This window comes from Heterodontus francisci, chromosome 3, assembly GCF_036365525.1.
Source record: "Heterodontus francisci isolate sHetFra1 chromosome 3, sHetFra1.hap1, whole genome shotgun sequence".
NCBI lineage: Eukaryota > Metazoa > Chordata > Chondrichthyes > Heterodontiformes > Heterodontidae > Heterodontus > Heterodontus francisci.
Genome location: NC_090373.1, coordinates 71,148,438 through 71,174,616, shown reverse-complemented (window position 1 = coordinate 71,174,616; position 26,179 = coordinate 71,148,438). Strand labels below are relative to the sequence as shown.

The 26,179-nt window shown below is 39.7% G+C and overlaps 1 protein-coding gene across 3 annotated transcripts in view; it reads left to right on the top strand.

Annotated features, from left to right (window-relative positions):
* Positions 1-526: 526 nt before the first annotated feature.
* Positions 527-26,179, top strand: part of LOC137357118 (kelch-like protein 29) — a 544,808-nt gene continuing 519,155 nt past the window's right edge. For 2 of the 3 annotated variants that reach the window (XM_068023180.1, XM_068023165.1), the window contains exon 1: positions 527-618. The gene's annotated coding sequence lies outside the window, so the exon portion shown is untranslated. Of the gene's footprint in view, positions 619-4,381; positions 4,441-26,179 lie in introns of those variants that run through there. The other variant, XM_068023173.1, reaches the window with a different exon arrangement.

The window sequence follows — 26,179 nt, the reverse complement described above, 5'->3', positions numbered from 1 at the left end:
GGAGATAAAAAAAAAAATTCAACCAGCTGATCCGCTCAAATGGCTTATCCTCAAATACCTGGAATCTGAACTAAACTGGGCGTCCTTCAGAGAGACTGCTGCCTGTTTAACCAAACACACACAAAAAAGCCTTGTTTCCTTTCCCGACCGTCCAAGAATTTGCAAGGACGCAACCTCCAACTCTCGACAGTGGAGGTAAGCTGTGCTGTACATTAAATCGTCATTTAAGATAGCGTCTTTGACCTGTGCTTAAGGAGGGAGATGGTGGATATGCTCAAGATGTGTCTGTTTGCAAAGTGGCCTCAGGTTTGAAAGTTGAATGTTTCTGAGCGGCTGCTCTGGCTGGAAGGTGGAAGAGCTGCTATCAGTAGCGGCTGGAAGTGCCGCTGTCTCCAGCCCGCTCGCTGCAATCAGCATCGCACCGTCTGCAGCCAGCTCCAGCTGCTCGCTGCGCCTGCGCGCCTCCCCCCACTCTATAAAACTTGCTGCTCGCTAGGGAAAGTGACACATTAAACATTAGGATTTATAGCGGCCGGTACACTGCATCCTAGCACAGCAAGGACAACTAAAGTTACTGAAAGCGTCTCTGAATATAAAGCAGGGTTACAAACATCTTGAGTAAGTTCGTTGTTTTGACGCGTGTGTTTTCCGCTTTTCCGCTGCAATTTGTTCCTGACCTATTTTTCTGTTTCCATTTATTGTATGTTCTCCTGAATTGCTTGAATTAATGAAACACTCTTTACTGTTGACGAGCCAGTGAGAGGTTTATTTAGCAGAAATACGAGTCTTTTTTTTTTAAAAATCGATATTTATAAAATAAACGAGGATTCGAGCTATGTTGTAAAGTGATCATGAATCAGTACCAGGAATTTCCCTTTGTTTTCATAACTTTTTGTAAGACTTTATGAAAGTTGATATACTTGTGTAGGTTTTCAGTAGATTGAATTATTGTGTGGGAGAAGGGCACGGCGTTACAGCGAATGAATTTAAACCAGTTTTGGTATAGTGAGCGATCTTGTTGTGCTCTGTGGCATACGATGAGAATCTTTTCCTGGTGCCTGAGAAGTCTGAGGTAGCTTTGCCCGGCTATTAATCTCGCATAATCTGTCTGCACAATGGTCTTTTTATATCCATCCTGCACAGCTCATGGAGAATGCAGATTCCAAAACGGATTTCTGTGCTGCGGTTAGTATTTGGTATGGTACAGATAGAATTGTTTAAAGCTTGTCATATCTCGGTAGCCGGTGTAGCTTGGGGATGTGTGACAGCTGCCTCCGCTGGGGTATGAGACGTTATGCAGTTTCGGCTTTGTATTGTTAGCGTTTATGTTAGGGATTCTCTGTCATTCCAGCCCAAACGTGTAGCAGCGGTGGATGCCCTAAATCTCTTGCATAGTTCACTCCACAGGTTTAGGACTGCTTGGACCATTATTTATTGTTTCGGAATAGTCCTTCCTGTTTGAAAACCGTGATTACATAGAGCACACATTTTTGTTCAGATACAGTGGCGCTAAAGGAAGCATTAAAAACGAAGCTTTGCATCTGGCAGAAAACCGAGTCGAACTACTTTCATTGAATGAGGGGAAAAAAGCAACAAATCGATTTCAGAAGCATGGATGGCACCTCGGACTCTTCAATAAGCAGGGTAGATTAGTTTAGTTACTTTCACCGAATGGTACTTTTTGTTAACTGCAGGCTAAAATAAGATAACCTTCTGGCAGAGTGCAGTTTAATACGGTAAATGAAGTATTTCAGAACTCATAGGTGTAATTGCACCTTTGGCTGTTATATACTTAGGGACTGATCTGGGCGTATTTAACTGCAAAACTTTTGTAGTTGTTTTACGTCTGACAGAGGCACTGCCAGCGGTGCCGTCTTGCAGATAAGACGATAATCCGAGCCCCCCCCCCCCCCCCCCCCCGATGGACGTAAAAGATCTCGTGACACTATTTCCAAGAAGAGCATTTAAGTTCTCTCTGGTGTAATGACCAGTATTTATCCCTCAACTAGCATCTAAACGAAACAACAGATTATCTGGTCATGATCACATTGCTGTTTTGGGGAAATTGGGAGCTGCGTTTACGACATTACAGCAGTGACTATGCTTAAAAAAACTTATTGGCTGTAAAGTGCTTTGGGACCGACTGAGGTTGTGATAGATGCTATGTAAATGCAATGCTTTATATTTATTTATTTCATTAAAAAAATTTTTAATGTCATAATGGCCACAGAAAAGTCTTAGATGTTCTGAACTCTAACGTACTTAGATTATTTCAAGTGATGCTTTAAGTTTTAATTGAGTAGTCCTGACCAACAGATCTACATGGAAGTTTCCAGTGAGTCATTAAAGAAAAAGTATATATAAGATTGGATCTATGATTTACAGAAATGGAGCCCAGGGAAGAATGTGCAGGGGAGTGGCACTCTCTTTCGGAGAGACAGTATGGGCTGAACGGCCTCCTTCTGTGCTGTAACAATTCTGTGATTCCAAATTGAATAAATCTTTATTGGATCCATAAAATAACTTATTTTCTATTGTCTCTATTTCCTCTCCCAAGTTGTGTATTCTGTTTCATGAATATATTTAAATAAAAATCACTTCAGGTGAAACTGGATAAATGATTTAATCACAGATTAGTAGAAGTGAAATGCACTTAAATTGCTATTTCCCAAAAGTTTTAAACTAGATAGACAGTGGGATGTTTGAAAAAGTTCTAGTTGCTATTTTCAAGATATGATTTTACTTGTGTTTGATCCATTGAACTACTTATTCCGATGTGCTTGTGTTATGCAGATATTTTAACATTTGTAAGTTTTATGAAGCTCGAGTAGTAATCTATCTGAAATAAGTCTTCAGTGTCATTTTGGTTGTAATAATGCAAAAACATTTATGAAACTATCTGCTCAAGACAGTTTTGTTTTTCTTAATATATCATAGAGTTCATATCAAGTCAACAATACATTTTACTGGTCACTGAACTTGTCAGTATAGGTATTGTGCACAGATTTCATATCATTCAACACCTGTTTTACAAAGACATTCTTTACATTGTTTTCTAAAGCAATATAGCATGAAATTTTGAAATGCTTTGATGTAATAAAGCCCTAAATAGACAATTATTACCCAATTTTAACACGTGTTTAAAAAGTATCACTGTTAAATGATGTGTGGTTTCCACAATACTAAATCCAGGAAGTAGATTTTTACCATTGAGATATTTTGCCTCCCATTCCAAATCAGATAATATTTCACGTTACACTGTGATCGGGGAAAAAAGTATTTTTATTTTTGATCCTTGCTATTTGGCAACTCTAGTAGGCTTGCTTTTTCTTCAGAATAGTATTCCATTTTGTGCAACAGTCTGACGCTCTAGTTATTCACGTACTGAATCATTTTTATGGTTTGTCTGTTGTTCATTGAATTCTGTCATGGACGGGTCCTAACTCAAGTCTTGTACACGAGATTCCTGAGTTACTTACTGGGGAAGAGCAACTGAGGTGCTTTCCTGTTGCCTTCCTCGTAGTTTTCTGGACTACTTTCTCCTAGGTGGATACAAGTACACCCATTGGACATCCAGCCAGTATTCAGAGTTGGTGCTCCAATCTCCAATCACTTGATTGTATGGAGTTGATGCAAAATCCAACCCTCTGATTCAAAGGTGGGAATACTGCAACTGGAGTACCCTGTTAGATGTAAATCCAGTATTTAAAGACCATATTCTAGCCTCCAGTCAGTGGGCTTGGACCGTTTAAATTTTGACGTGGGAATGCTGCCACTAAGGCAAAGGCTCACAATTTATTTGATGTAGTATCCAAATTGTTTGTTAAAATATTTAGTAAACAAAAACTGATTACAGTTTGTCTCAAATACATGTCCTATATTGTATTTTCAAGGAAATGTGCAGGAGAAAAAAGATTTGTTCTATGCGCTACCGGTTTTTGAAAATGCTTCAGCAGAGATTAATAGTGGCAAGCTCGTGATTTGTGTACTTGAGGTTTCAATCTTTTTTTTTTCTCTTGGCTATTTCTTGCCTGCTGCCAGTTCTATAGTCAGGTAGTGGTGAAGAGTGAAAGTTATCACAAGTATTCAAGCTACGCCCTGACTGACTTCTTTTAAATCTTGCTGCGCGGTACATGGCAGCTGTCCCCCACAGGGCCCGTGCTGCCGCGATTGTGTGGCGGGCAGCCACTTTACATGTTGGCAGCCGTCCCCCTCCTACCTCCCAATTATGTGGCGAGGGCAGCCTAGGTGGCACCATTCACGGCGTCACCTGCTGAAGGAGCAGGTGCTGGCGCCATTTTTAAAAGGCTGGCAGCCCTGCAAACAGTATACCATAATGCAGAGTTCACCTCTTCCCCACCTCGTGGTGCCAGCTTTGCTTGGACTTGAAAGTGAGGGCACGCGAGTGCTGCATGTTGCACTGAAGATCGGGAACTGAAGGTAAGATTTCTGTGGCTTACATTTTAATTCATGCTAATATGTAATTTTAAATGTGCGAAGTCTGGTTCCATCACTGAACAGCCGTCACAGAGCTTCCCTGCCGCCAGGAAGATCAGGCCCGGCCATCCTGGAGCTGGGTTCCGTAGCGGCCACTGCCACTTTGATTCTCCATCGGACTGGGAACAAAATCCAGCCCACTACCTCTCTGCTTCAATTCTTGGGTCAGCAATTGAGAGGAACAAGAGATCAGTAACTATGCACTACCTCCCTCCATTTCCTCTGGCCTGCTGTCTACATTAAAATATTTGTTCAAATTTACTTCCTATGCTTTGTATGAAAAGGAAAATAGATATCGAAAACACATTTTTAAATCTTTTACATACTGTTCCCTATCCAGAAACACAGTAAACCACTTTTCTGGAGTTATACCACAGGATGTTGCATCACATCTACAGTAATATCGCCATCTTATGACCAAATTTGTCTCCTTTTTTAATGTTGCCAGATGTTGGAGATCTTATTTTTATAATCAATATCTCACTTGCTCTTTAAAGTTTTTTAATAGTGGAGCTATACTATCTAAAGTTTGTTAACTAACGTACACAGCCAATACTTTGTGCAGAAGTGAGCAGAACATTTGGGAAAGATTAACTTTTGAGTGGGTCTCCTGGGATGTCTGTGACACTGAATAATCTTTGAAATTTTTGAAATCTATATAAATGCGAATGGGTCTGCAAATTTCTTGATGCAAGGAGCTTATTTGTTTTTAATCTGAAGTACTCCATTGTACAACTGTTATAAATATTTATCACATTTTTATTGACAAAATGTACTAATTGGCAGGCAAAATCCTACTTCTAAAAATAAATCAGTAAATAATAAGCTGAGGGAGCAGTATTTGAAGTATGTTGTCTGTTTAATTATTCATGTTTGGAAACCATAATTAAGCCACCTTACAAGATTCACAACTAGTCAATTACACCTAATCCTTTCCAGCAATATTCATCAACAAGAGTACAAATAGTCCGAATGATGTCATTGCCTTGCTTACTTCTGGAAAGAGTTAACATGCTAAATAATCAACCATATAGTATTTCTGATAAATTGCTTGTTTTGAATTGTCTTAATATTCTGTAGTAATTTGAAATAAAATATAAAAACAACCCACTTCTCACCCCTATTTCTTATCTTGGGAATTTGCACTGTTCCACTGTGCAACATACCATTAGAAAGTTAAATTCTACTGATTGGCTGCTGTAATGGATTAAATAGCAATGCACGTACGTGTGCTGATCCTACATTGCACATTCCTTCCTCATGTCTAGAAGTTTCGATTTCAAACAATTTACTAGAGCATGTGAGCTGTGAAAAATCTGTGGCCCACAGAGCCAAAGGAAAGAAAAACAAATATTGTGAAAGGCTCAAAACCTTCAGTAAATACTAGTCCAGTCATAATGATGCTTAGCATATTTTGTGCTGGCATGAGATATGGATGATTCGAGCATAAAACATACTAACGCATTTATGATTAACATTAGTAGATGTCGCTTTGGAAATCTGTACTTTTGTTGTATGCTAATGTCCATTGTCTCTGCCAATCAGTTCATTATTTTACATTAGCAGATTAAACAGATATTAATCAGTACATGACTGGATTGCAGTTAATAGGCATTGTGGTTATACCAAATCCAAATATTAATCCATGTTTTTTGAATGCTGATTACCATAAGCAAGAGCATCTAGATCCTAATTAGTGAATAGAGGTGAACAGCAAGTCTTCTGAATCTTGTCAAAATAAAAGTGAAGGATTAAACAGCCATTTTATTGTAAAATGTTTTGATGCTGAAAAGCTACACACTTTCCAGTCATAAAATGCAAAATAAAATGAGAACTTTAAAAGAGATATTGCCAAGCTTCCCTGATGAACTGGTCAGTAAAGGACTGCTCTTAATCACTTGAGCTGTGCTAATTTAGTTACTGTTAGCAAGGTCAGTGGTAGGCCTCAGCACCCTTGAGGTTCCCACTCCTGATTGGTCTCTCATACCCCATGCTGCAAAATGTGAATGTGAGGCCTTTTTGACATCCATTGTTAAATAGCATGCAAATACATAAAGATGAGCTATCCGAGAGCTGTTGACTCCTGAAGAAAAGCAGGCACTTTCAGGACAGAAGAATGAAAAATTATTAAAATGAGCCTGAAAAGCACATGACCAAAGTAACACATGAATGGGAAGAGTGATTACACTGTTCAGTTGAGTAGCAAAGTTCCATGTTTGAGCACTAAAAACATCTTTAATAGAGAACTATTTGAAGGGCTTTGACTGCCAGCAAGGTTCTACTGAGTAAAGAGTAACTAATGGAATGGTCAATTGACAAATCACAGCACAGGATGCTGACTTAACTTTGGAGAATAGGATTATTAGAACAGTGAATTAAAAAATGAATATCATGTCTGATGTAGTGTTTCTTATGATAATCCAGGCAGATAATAACTTTATTGCCCTTTTGATGCTGATACACCAAAATTATGACCCTGTGCTGATGTGGCAAAATTCTGTGCAAGTAGCTGATTTGTACATGTTAGATTTTATTAAGTGACGAGAGGTACTGCAAAAGTGTAAATTGATTAAACAATAATATATTGGCATACTATAAGGCTGAAGACTCTATCATGTTAGTTAAGTCTAGATATGAAGCATTGATATGTTTATGTACTATATATGGGCATGTTAACTCAGATTTTTGTAACTGATGTTTTAAATAATGTAAAATTGAGTACATAACGTGAAGTGTAATGCTTTGTTTGTAAATTTTGATCATTGATAAACAGTGGTGTAAGTAGGTTTCACTAGCTTCACCAACATGTCATTTGAAGAGCTGATAGTAGCAGGAAGTGGTTAATTATGCATTCTTGCTTTTCCTTCAAGTTTCTCATGTAAAATCTGTGGCAGATGTTTTAAATTTTTTTATGGTAGCTGTAAAGAGATGGTGGAATCAATACACAATTCTCCATATTGTATCTATGCCCAATGATCTGTACTTTTGGGGAGAAGTTAGCAATGATTTATTTTTATTTTACAGAATGTTTTTAATAGCTTTGGGAATACTTTTGTTCGCACACTAAGTACAGTTTGTTCACATACTGAAATTGATTTATTTGATTGTAGTGCAATTCTGCTTCAGTATGCATGAGTACTTGACAGTAACATTTACATTACGTTAAACCTGCAATTATTAATCCTAATTGTGACATCTTTTTTATTTAAAAAAAACTTTTGTTTTAAAATATTCAACATTGAAATAAACAGGATCACAGGTTTATGATGCATGTAAATTAATTGTGTGATTTTCTTCAGAACGGCAGACTTTACAAAACTGGACGAAGTATGAATAATAGACTACTTGGAACTGGCACATTGTGCACGAATCCCTATCAGTTTATTTATAAACAGTGAATGAATTCCTCCACAGAATATCCTGTGATACTTTGGGTATTTTGCACAACAGTGCACCAGTAGTGCCACGGGAACCCAACCATTATATTTACACTAATTACTTGCTGTATTTGTCATTAATGTTGGGTGTCATTTGGTATATAACAAACAATCCTATAGGCTTCCTTCCTGAAAACATTTTTTCCTTCTAAGTGGTTAACATCAATTGGACATACTTTAGCCGAATACGTGCATGAGCTGCCTCCTCATCAATCGTATCTATGTTCCCTTCCCAATGTTCTTATCTAAGCTCTTGCTAATCAATCTAACCTAGCTGGGTGCTATATTGACAGCAAGCAAGAGACAGTACCAGCTCTTCTATTTCACCCATCTGCTGTAAGGGTTGTTGGTGGTAGTGTTGCTCTGGTAACCTTTGTAGATTGGGGAGGTGCCAAACATCTCGAGTCTTAGCAAGCCACTGTATTATTTTATGCATTTGGGTACGGGACATGCTGCTTTTGTTCCTGGAAGGGGATCATCTGATTCCAAAAGGCAAAAATAATTTTTTTCTTTTATTCTGTAGTTTTTCTCAGCATGCTTCCTAAATCAATTTGCTTCCTTTTCAACTTTTAAGAGGTCATCACTTATTCATCTTACCCAACACCATCAAACCAACTTTTCTGGAAGGCTTCCTTTTGTCTCCAATCTAAGATGATTATTTCTTTGGGTGAAACTTATGGAAGAAGCCTGCTACAGATGTGCAAATGTAGATATTCTTGTATCCTGCAGCTGGTTTAAGACTAGTAGGGTAAGCCAGTTTACCATTTGTGCACAGGCAAATCCCCTGCCCTACCTCCCGCCACCAAAAAAAAACAACTACCTATGCACATCTTGAACCTTAAAATACACAGTAATATACAGATACACTTTTTATTCTGTGCTTGACTTCACTGTCTCCTAGTTGCCATTTGTGTAAGATGATTAATGTTGAATGTAAGGGAGTTGACTACCTAGGGAGTCATTGATATTAAAAACAAAATGGGTGAATTAAATCCCAACATAATTTATGTTAATGTTGGAGGTATTAAATTTTACAAATGCATTCAGCATTGTGATTTTTAAAAATGCATTGTAAGTATGGTTTCCAGTAAAAAGTCATGTGCACCTAAATCCAAAACTAATGAAATACTATTTTTTTATGTTTGCAATTCATCCATTAAAAACAATGTTTGTACAGGAATACTCCAGGGAACTTGCAATTTTTATAATTTGGTAATATTTCAATGGAATAAAATACATTTTAAATGAATACTGCTATTGGTGATTGCAGGAGCTGAGCATATACACAAAATACCACAGTACTTTAGCTCATTATTTCTGTAGTTTTTTTTTGTGGTTATATTTTTAATCTTTCTCACCACAACCATAGCAATGATGGATAATAGTTTATTACAGTGAATATAATCCTTTCCTTACAGTGATTCAGTGGCCTTTTTAAATCTAGTTATAGATAATTTGGATATTTACCATAAATTATTTGCAGTGAATCGATTATATTTAATTTATGCAAGCATCTGTGCACAGACCAAAAAATTCATATTGAAGATCATATATGTTAAAATTGCCCGACTGACGAGAAAACTCATTTATAAAAAGTATGAGTATGTGACAAGTACGTCCGTGCAAAAAAAAAAATGGCATTCTTTCCTGGAAATCTCTCCTCTCATTGTTTGTAGTTCCAATACTGACTTCTAGTGGTCGGTATTTAAACACGTTTACAGCAGTCACATTTTATTGATGCATCCCTGTCTGTGTATTGTTAGATTTTATTTTTGGAATCCGATCCACGTTAAAACTTTTAACAGTAATTGCAATTCTTCTTTGTCAAATTCAAAAAAACTAATTACATTGGTAGACTGTATATCTTTTTCCTTTCTAATTCTTACACTTTTTCCATCCGCCACTGTTGCAGATGTTTACTTGTTTTGGCATGTGATTGTGTGGGCCTCCGCAATGTGTTGCCCAAGTGGCCGTTCTTCAGGGTGATCCTCTACAGTGAATATGGGCAAGATATTTAACCATTGGGATACCACTCCCTGTCTTTCACTTTGCAGAAGTATGGGTAAAGTGCCTGGATAATTCTTATTTCCATAGATTTAAGAAAATGCAGGTAAATTATCCAGTGCTAAATACAATAATACTTCGGGGAGGGATAAAAACGATACATTTGTGTGTGAATGTAATCGGAACCTTCAGAAATAGTTATCTCTTCTAAACCTTGCTTTTATCAGGATTTTTTCTTTTTTTTTACCTGTTATGATACATTATAATATGTAATGGGAATATATAGTATTCTAGAAGGATAATATAGCAGTAAAAGTTTTAAGTGGCGTGTTTTTGTGTAGGAGGTCGATTATTAGTGTTTGAACTTATTGCTGTTAAATATGCCCATGTTCAAATGTTTTTAATCAAGAAATGGGGAAAAGAATGCTGTATAGCTATGGGAGAGGTCTGCAGTATTTCAGCCTATACATGAAATAAGTAAGCTTTGTATCGTCCAGCAGAAGAGATTGATGGGTTTGTATAACTTGTTCGCTGTTGGTGTCCTTAAAGATTTACTTTGTAAATACTAATGTTTGTGCATTTTTATTTCACTTGAGGGGGAAAACCTCTGTCAATTGTGATGCACATAAAGTTCTAATACTAATTTATATATTAGTTACTGAATGGGTTGAGAGACCTTGGAACATGAAGTAATAACTTGCTGGGTGGATTAGTTTCATGGGGATGAATTATTGAGATCCAGTGAACAGACTCTGGAGAATAGTAGTAATTATTGTAACTTGGATTATTGATGGCAAAACTGATGAACACATGTGTTGCATCATGATCAAGGCTAACGTGAGTATTCTTTCCAAAATAATCTTGTTACATGTCAATTCACTGGTAAAATATGCTTGTATACTGCAAAGCTTAACTCGTTTAAAATGTGACTTTGACCTTGTGCTGTGCATTTTAAACATGCCACCATTGTGGTTTCCTGTTAATTCATTCTGTCCTGCAGTAAGTTGCTCGTTGACTGAGCTTTGGGAAATCCTGGGTTAATCGAAGAACAATCATCTCTCCAATTTTAATTCTTCATGATGATCATGTATATTTATTAGCAGGCTATTGGCATTGTTTAGTTGATTCCATTCTATATTTATCAATGTTAAATCATGTGCTGTCTATGCTCCCATCTTACATTTCTCTCCATTCATTCACATCTGTCCTCTTCATGCCTTTTAATAAGACAGTGAACAAATTATTTCTTTCATTTTCTTTTAGACAGTTGTTTTTCTGTGTTTCTTCCAATCTTCGACAGCAGCTCATGCCTCTTGCCTTTAGCTCCACACTCAGTACTTTTTTTTTTGAAATCCATTAACATTCTTGTCTCCCTCAAATCCTCATGTGGGACTCCTACATCTCATCCACTGCTAGGAAACTTTGTTTCCTCTTGCTTGACAAATTATCATTATTCCTTCAACATGAAAACTTGACTGTTGATAAATGATCCATCTCCAATCTTTTCCTCTTTTTTTTCCCCTCTTTCACGCTCTCTCAACTTTTATTAATACAATGGCAATATTCTGCTGAGTTTTCCTTTTCCTCCTGTTACTTCCATAGGATGTTCCACATATTTTTCACTAATAATGCATTCTCCCTTTGCTAAAATAAAACCTCAAATAATGAGGTTTTAGTTCCTTCCATCTGGCAAATATCAGGTGTTAGTAGTGGACTTGTCACTCTATTCCTGTTCGGTCACCATTTTTTTAAATGGGACCTTCTGTTGGCAGCCTAGATGCCTTCCTAAATTGGGTGGAAAGCTCATTAATCTATGTTCTGTGACACACAAAGGACCCTGATATAAATTTAACTGGCTATTGGCAAGAGTGCCATGGACACACTGCTCAGTAAAACTTGGCGGTACATTAGAAGAGATCTGTCAAGGTAAGTGCTAAAATTACTTACTTTTTATCTGCTGGGTTGGCCTGTGGGCCTCCCGTTATTGCACAGCATTGAAATCAGGTGAGCTGTTTGGGATGCTTGTTCATGGCATGCACTCACTGCATACATATTAATAAGGGGCAGCCCTAAATGGACCAATAATATTAAAATCTATCCTACAGCATTTTACTCTAGCCTCTTCCTTCTCAATGTCTTAAAAACACGGAACTCCTTGTTTCTGTCCAGCATTTCCTTCCAACTACAATCCTGAGACCTCTGAAGCTCGAGCATAGTGCCACCTAACCGCTACTACTTGACTTGTGCTTCCTTTTCAACCATCAGGCTGGCCTTTGTCTCAGCTTATTAAAAACTAGATTGTTGTGGTTATAGATATATGTAGTAAAATAATGTGGGCAGTCAAAACCTTGGACTCAATTTTGTTGAGGTTCCAACGTTGGGATGTGGGAGGGGGGCAGAAAACCATTCCGGCAGTGGCCCGCCACGGAGCCCCATGCTGGGAGTGCTGGGCACAATCACTTTTGGTGGTGGCAAGGCTCCACGGCGGGCCCCCTCTTTTTTTACCCCCCCCCCCCCCCTCACCGCTGGACGATGGGACCCGACTTTAAATATTTAAATAAAGTAAATGAATACATTTAAATAAAATTGACCGTGATCTTACTGACTGCACGGGATCTTCTGTATGGCGGCCGGCACTCGCATGCCTTCACTTTCCCATCCAGGGAAAGCTGGCGCCACCGGGGTAGGGAAGGGGGGGACTTAGGATTTTTAGTGTAGTGGGGGGGGTGGGTGGCGATGGGGAACAGGGTCACATCAGCATGCGTAGTGTAGGCGGTGGGGAGGGGAGGGGGAGAGGGGTGACCTCTGCACTTTGAACAGTTTGGGGAGTAAGAAGTCAAATCATCCATGGAAGTGTTTTGGGGGTAAAGGGCAACTGTTGTATGTAAGTGTTATCGGGTGGGAGGAAAGGGGCATTTTTTTTTTTCTTTTTGTGGCATACTTTGGGGGGGGGGTACGGGTTTAAATATTTAAATCTAAAGGCAGGTATGGCTGCCCTTTAAAAAATGCGACCAGTGCCTCCGCACAGGCAGCTGATGCCGTTGCCAGTGTTGCCAGTGAGCCTGCCCCACCGTGTGATTTTGGGGGGTGCGGCCCCATTGGTGTATTATCTTGAGCTGTCGTGCGCCAAATTGCGGTGGCACGCTGCCCCTGTGTGTGGACGGCCATTTTTTATTTGCCCGCTGCAACTCCCAGCGGCGGGAACATTAAATCCAGCCCCTAGTTTCTATTTAAGTGCAGATCCACTGTGCACATTGGCACATATTGGAAAAACTTGAGACTAAGTTGCAATTTCACTAAGATGTAATGGATCATAGATTCATAGAATAATACGGCACAAAAGGAGGCAATTTGGCTCTGAGTTTGCACCAGCTCTTTCGAACTGCAATCCAGTTAGTCCCACTCCCCTGCTCTTTCCCCTGCAATTTCTTGTCCTTCAGCAATTTGCCCTATTCCCTTTTTGAAGCTACTATTGAATATGTATCCACCATTCTAATCAGGTGGTACATTCCAAATCCTAACCACTTATTAGGTAAAAAGGTTTTTCCTCATGTCTCCCCTGGTTCTTTTGCCATTCGCCTTTTTTAAATCTGTGTCCTCTGGGTTATCAACCCTTCAGCTATTGGAAACATTGTCTCTTTACTTACTCTGTCTAAACCCTTTAAGATTTCAAACACCTCTAACAAATCTCCTTTTCTTTGCTTTAAGGAGAACAAGCCCAGCTACTGCAGTCTATCCATGGAAACATTCTAGTAAATTTCTTCTGTACATTCTCCAAAACCTTTTGTGTCCTTCCTAAAGTTTGCTGCCCAGAATTGGATACAATCCTCTAGCTGGGGCCGAAAAGTATTTTAGATTTAGCATAAACTCCTGGCTTTTGTACTTTACACCTCTATTTATAAAGCCTCGGATCCATATGCTGTTTTGCCACCTTCGAAAACTTGTTCACATTCATCCCCAGGTCTCTCTCTTCTTGCAAGCACTTAAAAATTTTACCATTGTCTCACCTCGCGCTTTTCTACATTGAAATTCATTGGTCATGTGTCTGCCCATTCCACCGGCCTGTCTATGTCCTCTTGAAGTCTATTATTGTCTTCACAGTTTTCTGTGCTTCCAAGTTTTGTGTCATCTACATATTTTGAAATTGTGCCTTGTAGCCTCAAGTCTGTCATTAACGGGTATCAGAAACAGCAGTGGTCCTAGTACAGAACCTTGGGGAACTGCATTGTATACCTTCCTCCAGATCTGAAAACAGTCATTCACCACAACTCTTTTCTATCCCTTCATCTATTTTGCATCCATGCTGCTACTGCCCCTTTTTATTGCATCACCTTTTATTTTCCTAGCCAGGCTATTAAATGGCATTTTATTAAAACCCTTTTGCAAGTCCATATACACATTAACTGCACTGCCCTTGTCCACCCTCTGTTACCCCATCAAAATCAATCAAGTTAGTCAGAGACAATTTGCCTTTAAGAAATTTATGCTGGCACTTTTATTAGTCCATGCTTGTACAAGTGACTATTTTCTCTCTGATTATTTCTAAAAGTATCCATGCCACTGACATGAAACTGACTGACTCGCCTATAATTGCCAGTTTTATCCTTCTCCCTTTTTTTGAACAAGTGTAACATTTGCAGTCCTTTGTCACCACCTTTTGTATCTACGGAGGATTGGAAGATTGTGGCCAGCATCTCCACAATTTCTACCCTTACTTCCCTCAGCAATCTGGAATGCATTCTATCGGAGCCAGGAAACTTTTCCACTTTAAGTACTTCCAACCTTTCTAGAACTTTATTTTTATCTCATCCAATATCTGGCAGTCTTCTCATTTACCACAGCATTGGCAAATCCTCTTCCTTGGTAAACATTAATGCAAAATACTCATTTAGTATCTCAGCCATGCCCTCTGCCTCCACTAGTAGATCTGCATTTTGGTCCTTAATTGGACCCACTGCTTCTCTGACAACCCCTGACAAGAATATCTCATGTAAACTTGAAAGATTTACACTGATGCAGCAAGGGATACTCTTTTTGTTTTTTAGTTTGAGCAACATTTGTCGGACAGAGTGAGGTTTACTTTGTTAACTAGTGTGTACTTTACCTGACCAGGGAGTATTTGATGCTGATACTGGGTGCTAAAGGAAAAAACTTCTTTCCCTCCTTCAGCCCTAATTTTCCTTCCCATATTTTTTTAAAAATCTAATTTGAAGGGGCCAACCAAGATCCATCTTGACATTTCAAGTTCTAAAATATTGTGTGCTCAGAACTTTAGTTTTCTTTTTAATAGAATTTTTGGCTTCCTTTTTCCTATTTGTTTGTTTTCTTCCTTTTGTGTACCTGATACTCTGCAGCTGAGAAGGTGGATGTAAGGCATTGCCTATGTTGTACGTTGCTGTTAATGCTCGGAGGTGCCTTGAACAGTGAAAATGTGAGTCTCCCCTTCAATTTTTTTTTCTCTCCTCATGGAAGGGAAAAACTGCAACCTTCACTTGGCATTTAATCATTTGATACAGCTTAAATCAGGATTTGAGCAGAAGTGGCCTTGGTACATTGACTGGCATCAGACATTGGTTGAAGATATAGCATGCTAATGTTCAGTGCCATTTACAACAGCCCTGAAAGCCTGGTATCTAATTAAACACTACTGCTAGGATTGCTCTAGGTTTTAGGAATGCTGCATATGGCAAAAACCTCTATATTTAAGCTGATTTGAAGGAAGTGAATCTAATTAAAATTCCTCCTAAATCCACTTGTATTTTTTTGATATAGGATTTTAATATCATTGCCTGATGCTCAATCCTCTTGTCATGTTTGTGCATTGAGCTGTATTGTGTGAATAATGTAATTACCTTGGATCACAAATGTGGAGGGTGGAGAAAGAGGAAATCTTGTAGTTTATCTCCAGACTCAAAATTAACTGCTTGACTCTTGGCGAACAACAGGAAATGCTGCAGTTTTCCTTCAGCAAAAGCCTCTGTTGCATAGTTAACCAGTACATTATCACATTCTGTTTTTGAATTATTTTTGAATTGCTAAGTTTTGCCAAGAAAGATATCCCTGTTCTTAAATACACAAATACACTTTGCCAAATCACAGACGGGTATATGCTGTCAAACCTTGGATGGTCTGCATCTGGATGACTGATGACTGATCATGAGATGCCACTGAAGCTGTTCTGGTCTATTTGATATCCTGTCCTCCACCCCCCTCCGAAGAAGTGCATGAATTCACCAATTAGTGTCTCCGTGCTGTCATGCTAGGCCCTCACCTACCAAGAATGAGGCACATTAATTTTGTCATGAACAGTGATTTTAAACTGTTACTGGAGTGAAGAAAGGACTTGTTAAACAGATCAGTCGTGGCGGGAAAAGATATTTGCATATTAACAGACGGTGATTGGAAGGACAAAGGACCATTTCCTGACACATTCAACCCACAATGGACCTTGATCACCAGGTATTGTGTGTAAGAGGAGCATTCCAGAGACTGCTGAGGTGATACAATCCAAGACCAGTTAGTCACATGAGTAACCTGCTTGGCAATCTGTGTTTTTCTGAATTGTGCAAACAGTTTGAACTCCGTGTACCTGTTTTGCTCCTGGACTGAGAAGATCTCTCCTGTCTACTCCCATCTCTTTCTCACAAGCCTCTGAATCCACTGAAGACACATGAAGCCCAAGAGAGAAAAGTCTCCTACAGCAAACAATGTTTAAGAAGAATACTGGACCCCAACGAAAATCAAGATCCACCTACAATCAAGGACTCTACAGTGGGCTTGAAGACCTGTAACAAAAACTCTTCAGATATTGTCTCAAACCGTTCCATTTTTCCACTTTTTTTCTTTCTTTTTTCTGTCTCTATTGCATGTGTGTATCGTGTGTGCATGCTAGTGTGGGTGCGTCGTGTATCCATAGGCGTTAACCAAATTAGAGTTTAAGTTTAATAAATTTCAAACTTTAAACCTGTTTGTGCTGGTTTCTTTGCCTTATAATTGGAAAGCAGTGAACAAGGATTCACCAAGGGGGAGCTAAAACACGGTGTGTTTTAAACTAAACCCTGTTACGGTAAGACTAGATGAAGGCTGAGAGGAACCCCTAGACACCTTTTCTCACCTGGTCGTAACAATGCTTAAGCACATATTGGCAGCAGCCCGGTCTAAATTTATGGAGTTCTGAAGAAGTTGGCTCTGGGGAAGGGGTGTCTTTTATGGACTTCTGCTACTCATGGCCCCACAAAAATAAATTTTAAAACTGACCTGGTGGACTCCACTTTGATGGACCACCAGCTGATACTGTTCAGAGTATGTCTGCCCAGGTAGTCAGTTAAAATGCCTTGAGTTACTTGCATGACCTGGAGCTGCCAGATCCCGCTGTCTGCAATTATTACCAGCTCTCCTGAGCACTTGGCGAGCACAACTGAAAAGCCAGCATGGTCCTTCATTACATATGTCTGTAAGACCTCCATAACAATATTTGGACCATAGTGCAATTTTAATTCGGGCCTGAACAGGGAAGCCACTGAAGAAGAGCATCAGCACAAGAAGAGACTTAAAGTGTAAGTATTTGCCCTTTTGTTGGTTCAAGAGAAACAGAATGCTCCTTTGGGTTGCACAATGGAAGTTTAGGCCTCCGTCCCACCAGTTCGTAAATGCGAAACCCGCACAAGACACTCCTGATTTTTACCCAGATGACAAATCTATCCCAATTCTATCAGAGATAAAATACAATAACTTACGTTAGCCAAGGCCACTATTTACAATTTGGGAGGCTTAGCACAATCATTGTACCCATTTTTTGATTTGTCTTAACTAACTGCAGGAATTCAGACATCATAACTTCCAAACGTCAGTAAAATTCCACTGTGCATAAATGGTGTCACAAATCCAATGAATACAGAAGAATTTCTTTCCTCTGCACTTCACTCTGCAGTTTAATGTGCCTTCTGTCTAAGCTCTTAATTTTATTGATTATCTTAATTAAAGTAGAAGGAAAGACTTTAGGAATTATTTTCTGTTTAAAGTATTGCTTTAACTCAAAAATCACCACAATTCTATTTAGTACCTTCTAGAAAACAGGTTATACAGGTTATTCTCTGGCTCAATGTGAATGACAATTTGAACTTTTCTAGCTTCCTTGGCAACTGTACTAATATTGATTTGAGCTGATCTTATTTAGGTCATGGACCACCTACTGTAAAATGACTGCTAAATCCCATAAAATATTTAAGAAATATTGTATTTTAAATCCAAATAGAATCAATATTGCACAAAAGCATCAGACAAGTCGTTTTTTTTTTCCCCTCCTTTTTCTAACTTGTATGTACAAGAAAATTGGATTGATAACCACCATTTGTGTCCATGCTTTATATAAGGAGCTGGCATTAGCTTGCCTTTGGACTATCCTACATAACCTGTGCGAAATTATGTAAAGTTTTATGCAAGCCTACTGCATCACAAGTGGAATGCAGTCCAACAGTGAATAAAGTGTAATTTGTGCTTGACAAAATCATCACGGGTGAAGTGAGACACAGAGATGCATTTAAAACTAACACTCTTTAACAGCATCAATAACCACAACTAATACATCACCATATTAAGCATTGAAGACTACAGTAAGTACTTGGTGTTAAATTTTACTAATCATTTAAGAGTCTAGATCATAAGCACAATTTGTAATTTAAATGTATGCAATTCCCCCAGTCTGCTCTGGGTTTTACTTAACCGTATTACAGAGCAAAATTTAAATGTTAGAATACAATACAGCTTAGCAAGGTTATAGTTTGTATTGAATGTGTTGCTGCAATTTCCAGTGTTTTCTATTCCTCTGTAACGCAGACTAAAACCTCTTTTTTTCTTTTAGTTGATTGGCTGCTGTAGTGTTGTCAAGTTCTTCTTTCTTTTGGATTGCTTGCCTTCTCTAAGAGCACCTGTAGCAAGTTGGCATGCATGATCATCATCTTGTCCTAACTTAATTAACCTTGCATATACATTACCACTCTCTACATTATAATATTGTTACTTTTGAGCTATTAGCTTTTATAAGTTCCATTAAACTTTAGATTTTAACTTTCATCGCTGAACATTGCAATTTGGCTGTCTGTTATGCACCCTGTCTGATTTTTCCTGGATCACGAGAAATATTAGAGCTGGCAATCTGATGAGTTTACTCATTTAAGGATTAAAAGCGTAAGGTCCTAAGATGTATACGAAAAATCATTTGATTTGTAACCCGTCAATGTGTTTAGTGCTACATTAACAATTAGTGGGATATTTTAGAGCAACCAAACCATTTGCATTCAAATAGGATTAAGCCCAGTATAAACTGATTTCTTCTTCCCTGTGAAACCAAGTATTAGTAGGGGGTTTAATCCTATGACTAGATTTACCAAATGGATTGGGAGGTGGATCATTTAGTCTTGTCTTCCAGATGGTACAATGCACTGAGTTTGTATTAAATAATACATGTTGTGTACAATATAGTCATCCTGCTGATTTTTGTTCATTCCATGTATCCTGTAAATTCAAGTGTCAATTTATGTTTTCTGTTGCACTTTTTTACCTGGAAAATACATAGAGAAAAATATATGTACATGATTCATTTCTGTTTTTGCTTTTTATCTTGTTTTATATTTCAATTTTTGGAAAAGCAATAAACTGGGTCAGCATATACCATGAAACAGCTTCAATTTTCTTTTCTCTTCTCATTTCATTGACGTGGAGCTTTGATTGTATCATGAAGACAGTAGAAGAAACAATATAGTAGGAGATGGAAACAGGGATATTAAAATGCATAATTTGTATTGAGAAAACCTGCAAAACTATATATTGTACAGCTGTGGATTCTAGGCAAGGTGACTGTGGTGAATTGAATGATTCAAAAGGCCAAAATATCATCAGTTTTCTATGAAATAGCAAAATTCCATTTTTAAAAAATTCTTAGCGCTTTCTAAATCTAAAATTTGTATGAAGTTGGCTTGTGAAGTGTACATCTGAAGGAAATTGACACACACAGTATAGTTCCTGTGAAGGCTTTAACCATGTCAGCTCAGCAATTGGTAGAGAAATCAAGAATTTCTCCTTCCCATATATATTGTCAGCCTATTTATAAAGCCTGAGCCTAGAGGGATTGGCCTTATGAAATTCCGATTTGAACAGTTCCTTTCTGGGCAGTTGTCTATTGACATTTCTGTTTTCAAAAAAACTGTAAATCATCCTTCACTAAGTTTATCCTCTTTTTCACTCTCATGCTTCTGATAACAGGCCTACTTGCAAATTGCTGTCTGCCTTTTTTGTTTACTAGGGCAATGGTTCTCAGTGTTGTCCGTGGGCTGGTCCAAAATGCAGGTCACTGACTCATAATGCTATGACTGAGACCATACGAGAAGAGGCCAGAACCCTTGTCCTCACCACTCGTGATGTTACACAATTAGGTTATGCCCCTTCGTGCATGACCTGAGTTGTCATAAGTGTGAGCGACTACAATATAGTTTTATAAGCAATGTCGCTGATACAACATACATCTGCGAGATCAGATTTTCAAGAACTTGTGGGGCTGAAAACCAAGCTGCTGAACGTGGAACTTGACGAGGTTAAGGGCATGACATGAGGTTTTCATTGAGTGCTGCTGGAGGGCACAGAGTGTGAAGAAGGGAGTTTGGTAAGCAGGGGAACTATAAATTAAGAAGGAAATAAATTTCAGTGCAGAAGGTGTAAAGTGGGAGGTTGATGCATGAGGGAGGGGCTCCTTTCTTTCCTCTACCTTTTCTTTTCAGCCTCCAGTAGCTGCGCCTCTCTTTGTAAAAGGGGGAGGAAGTTGATTGGTGAGTAACTGGTAAGTTATTTTACTTCTCGTTGTAATAAGTTTTTAAAGTTACGTTATGGCAGGTCAGCTCGACCTGTATATCAGTATATCCTGCGGTATGTGGGAAGTCGTTGAAGCACCACGCGTCCTAGATGAGCACATCATTAGGAAGTGTCACCAGCTGCAGAAGCTTGAGCTCCGATTTTCGGAACTCGAGCAGTGCCTGGAGTCACTGTTGTGCACCCGCGAGGCAGAGGACTACGTGGATAGCACATTTAGGGAGGTGGTCATACCGCAGGTTAGGAGCATGCTGGCAGAGAGGGTGACCGCAAGGCAGTCTAAGAGAACCATGCAGGCAATGCAGGAGTCCCCTGAGTCTATCTTGCTTGCTAATCGGTTTTCCATTTTGGATGCCGGTGAGACCGATGGTTCCTCAGAGGAGTGCAGCCAGAGCAAAGTCTGTGGCACCACGGGTGACTCAGCTGCATAGGAGGTGGGGGGGGAAGAAGAGTGGATGAGCAATAGTGATGGGGGGATTTGATAGGGGATCAGATAGGCATTTCTGCGGTAGTAAATAGAGGTAGTGTCTCCAGGTTGGTGTGTTGCCTTCCTGGTGCCAGGGTCAAGGATGCCACTGAGCGGCTGTAGGACATCCTTCTGGAGGAGGGTGAACAGCCATTGGTCGTGGTCCACATTGGTACCAATGACATAGGTAGGAAGAGGGATGAGGTCCTGAAAGCAGATTTTAGGGAGTTAGGAAGGAAATTGAAAAGCAAGACCTCCAAATCAGTAATCTCAGGATTACGCCCAGTGCCACATGCTAGTGAGCATAGGAATAGGAGGATTGATGAATTGAACACATGGCTGGAGAATTGGTGTAGGAGGGAGGGAGGGCTTCGGATTTCTGAGGCATTGGGACCAATTCTGGGGCAAGTGGGACAGCTACACCTTAACAGGATTGGAACTAACCTCCTCGCAGGGAGATTTGCTAGTGCTGTTGGGGAGGGTTTAGACTAGCTTGTCGGGGATGGGATCCTGAAGGTTAGCTCAAATTGGAAGGAAGTAAAGCTGGTAACAGGAGGTAGAAAAGTAGCAAGTGACATTATAAGGCAGGCGAAACAAAGGCAAGCATCAACTAGGCTTAGAATGCAGAATGTCAAGAAGACAAGGTTAAGGGCACTCTACCTGAATGCATGCAGCATTCGCAACAAGGTAGATGACTTAAAGGCCCAAATAGAAGTAAATGGGTATGATCTAATTGCCATAACAGAAACATGGCTACAGGGTGACCAAGATTGGAAACTGAATCATCATTTTAAGGCACAGAAAGAGGCCATTCGGCCCATCATGTCTGTGCTGGACAAAAAACGATCCACCTATTCTAATCCCACCTTCCAGCATTTGGTCCATAGCCCTGCAGATTACCGCATTTGAGGTGCATTTCCAGACTCCATTTGAAAGAGTTGAGGGTCTCTGCCCCAACTACCCTTTCAGGCCGTGAGTTCCAGACCATCACCACCCTCTGGGTGAAAAGTTTTTCCTCATCTCCTCCCCTCTAATTTTTCTACCAATCACTTTAAATCTATGCCCCCTCGTCACTGATCTCTCTGCTAAGGTGAATAGACCCTTCATCTCCACTCTATCCAGGCCCCTCATAATTTTGCACATCAATTAAATCTCCCCTCTGCCTTCTCTGTTCCAAGGTGAACAACCCCAGCCTACCCAACCTTTCTTCATAGCTGCATTTTTCCAGTCCTGGCAACATCCTCATAAATCTCCTGAACACCCTCTAGTGCAATTACATCCTTTCTGTAATGAGGTGACCAGAACTGCAGACAGTACTCAAGTTGTGGCCTTAACCAATGAGTTTAAACAGTTCCAGCATAACCTCACTGCTCTTATATTCCATACCTCAGCTAATAAAGGAAAGGATTCCATATGCCTTCTTAACCACCTTTTATCGACCTGTCCTGCCACCTTCAGGGACTGTGGACATTCATTCCAAGGTCCCTCACTTCCTCTACACTTCACAGTAATTTTCCGTTTATCATGTATTCCTTTGCCTTGCTTGACCTCCCCAAATGCATCACCTCACACTTTTCTCTAGGTTGAATTCCATTTGCCACTTTTCTGCCCATCTGACCAGACCATCAATCTCTTCCTGCAACCTACAGTTATCCACCTCACCTATCTACCACACGACCAATCTGTGTCATCTGCAAACTTCTTGATGCCCCCTACATTTACGTCCAAATCGTTAATATATGGCACAAAAAGCAGGGGACCCAGTACTGAGCCCTGCGGAACGCCACTGGAAACTGCCCTCCAGTCGCAAAAACACCCAACAATTATCCTCTGTTTCCTGCTACTGAGCCAATTTTATATCCACCTTGCTGCATTTCCCTGGATCCTGTGGAATTTTTTTTTTAACCTGTCTGTCATGTGGGACCTTGTCAAAAGCCTTGCTAAAATCCATGAAGACCCATCAACTGCATAACCATCCTCTATTTTCCTTGTTACTTCAAAAAATTTGATCAAGTTGGTCAGACAAGATCATCTTTTAAGAAATCCATGCTGACTATCCTTGATTAACCTGTGCCTTTCTAATTGACAGTTTATCCTGTCTCTCCAGAATAAATTCCAATAATTTGCCCACTACGGAGGTTAGACTGACTGGCCTGTAATTATTCGGTCTATCCTTCGCTCCCTTTTTTAAACAGAGGTACAATGTTAGCAGTTCCCTAGTCCTCCTGTGCCACACCTGTATCCAGTAAGGACTAGAAAATGATGCTCAGACCTTATGCTGCTTCCTCTTTTGCTGCTTTTAACAGCCTAGGGTACATTTCATCTGGCCCTGGTGATTTATCAACTTTCAAGGATGCTAGTCCCATTAATACTTCTCTCCTGTGTTTATCACATCCAATACTTCACACTCCTCCTTAACTACAATATCTGCATCGTCCCTCTCTTTTGTGAAGACAGATGCAAAGTATTCAATGAGAACCATACCAACAGCTTCTGCCCTGCACATAGCTTACCTTTTTTGATCTTTTATCGGCCCTACTCTCTGCTTAGTTATCCTCTTACTCTTAATATATTGATAAAACATCTTTGGGGTCGTCACCTTGATTTTGCTTGCCAATATTCTTTCATGCCCTCTCTTTTTTGTTTTCCTAATTTCCTTTTTGATTTCACCCCTCCACTTTCTATACTTCTCTCGACCTCCTGTAGTATTGTGTTCTCTGTGTCTGACATAAGCTTTCCTTTTCTGCCTTATCTTACCCTTTAGGTTCCTTGACATCCATGGGGCTCTAGATTTGGCCGTCCCACCCTTTTTCTTTGTGGGAACATGTTTACTCTGAATCTCCCCTTTTAAATGCCTCCCACTGTTCGGACACTGATTTACCTTCAAGTAGCTGTTTCCAGTCCACTTTCACTAAATCACTCCTCAATTTAGTAAAATTGGCCTTGCCCCAATTGAGAACTCTAACTCCTGTTCTATCTCTGTCCTTTTTCCATAATTATGTTAAAACTGACTGAATTATGATCACTACCACCAAAATGGTCTCCTACTGCTACCCTTTCCACCTGTGCTACACACTGGGCAAAAAAGTTCTCCTGAATGCACCTCAAGAATTCTGCTCCCTCAATTCCTTTCACACTAAAACTATCCCAGTTAAAATCCCCCACTATTACTGCCCTATTGTTCTTGCCCTTCTAAGAGATTTGTGTACATATCTGCTCTTCTATCTCCCTCTGACTGGGGGTCTATAGTACACTCCCAGCTGTGTGATTACCCCTTTTTTGTTCCTTAGCTCAATCTATATGGCTTCATTTGATGAACCTTCTAACATATCATCCCTCCTCACAGCTGTAATAGTTTCATTGACCAAAATTGTCACCCCCCCCCCCCCTCCTTTCTTATCTCCCTCTCTATCGTGTCTGAAAACTCTGAAACCAGGAAAGTTGAGCTGCCATTCCTGTCCCTCCTGAAGCTATGATATCACGTGTCTATGCCCACAGCTCATCTGCTTTATTTGCTGTACTCATTGCATTGAAATAGATACCCTTGAGCACTGCCAAACTTAAAAAAAAAAAAATTCTATCCTTTGTTTCCTCTGTTTTCCAAACTCATCTATGAACTTTCTGCCTTCCTTTTTCATTTCTGATTTTGTCCCAGCTGTGTCAACCCTCAGGTCCCCATCACCCTGCCAAACTAGTTTAAACCCTCTCCAACAACATTAGCAAAACGTCTCTCAAGGAACTCCGTCTCGGCTCTGTTCAGGTGCAACCCGTCCGGTCTGTACAAGTCCCATCTCCCCCAGAGCCGGTCCCAATGTCCCTCATACACCATCTTTCCAGCTACCCATTCATCTGCCTTATCCTTCTATTTCTATACTCACTTGCACGTGGCACTGGGAGTAATCTGGAGATTACTACTTTTGAGGTCCTGCTTGCTAATTTCTTACCTAGCTCCCTAAATTCTGACTGCAGGACTACATCCCTCTTTCTGCCTATGTCGTTGGTTCCAATATGGACAATGACTGCTGGCTGTTCACTCTCTCTGCAGCCGCTTAGTGACATCCTTGACCCTGGAACCAGGGAGGCAACACACCATCCTGGATTCATGTCTGCAGCCATAGAAACGCCTGTCTGGTCCCCTGACTATCGAATCACTTATCACTATGACTCTTGCCTGTACCCCCGTGCAACTGAATATACAAGGATATTCGACATTTAGGAAGGACAGGCGAAAAGGAGGTGATGTTGCACTGATAAGGGATGAGATCACTACATCAGTAAGGGAGGATCTCAGATCGGAAGAACAAAATGTGGAATCTGTTTGGGTGGAGCTAAGAAACAGCAAGAAGCAACAAACATTGGTAGAAGTTGTTTATAGGCCATCAAACAGTAGTGGTAGTGTGGGGCATGGCATTAATCAGGAGATTAGAGAAGCATGTATCATGTGTAATGCAGAAATTGTGGGTGATTTCAATCTGCATATAGACTGGGTAAACCTAATGAGCACTTCTGCTGTGGAGGATGAGTTTCTGGAGTGTGTTAGGGATGGTTTTCTAGAGCAGTATGTTGAGGAACCGACTAGACAACAGGCTATTTTAGATCTAATATAATGAGAAAGGGCTAATTAATAATCTTGTAAAAGAACCTTTCGGGATGAGTGACCATAATATGATAGAATTTTACATTCGGTTTGTAAGTGAGGTAGTTCAATCTGAAGCCAGGATGTTAAATTTGAACAAAGGAAATTATGAAGGTATAAGGGGCAAATTGGCTGAGGTGGATTGGGAAAATACATTAAAAAGAATGACAGTACATAGGCAATGGATAGCCTTTAAAGAAATATTACATAGTTTACTGCAACTATGTATTCCTTCAAGGCACAAAGATCTCAAAAGTAAAGACAGTCAACTGTGGATAA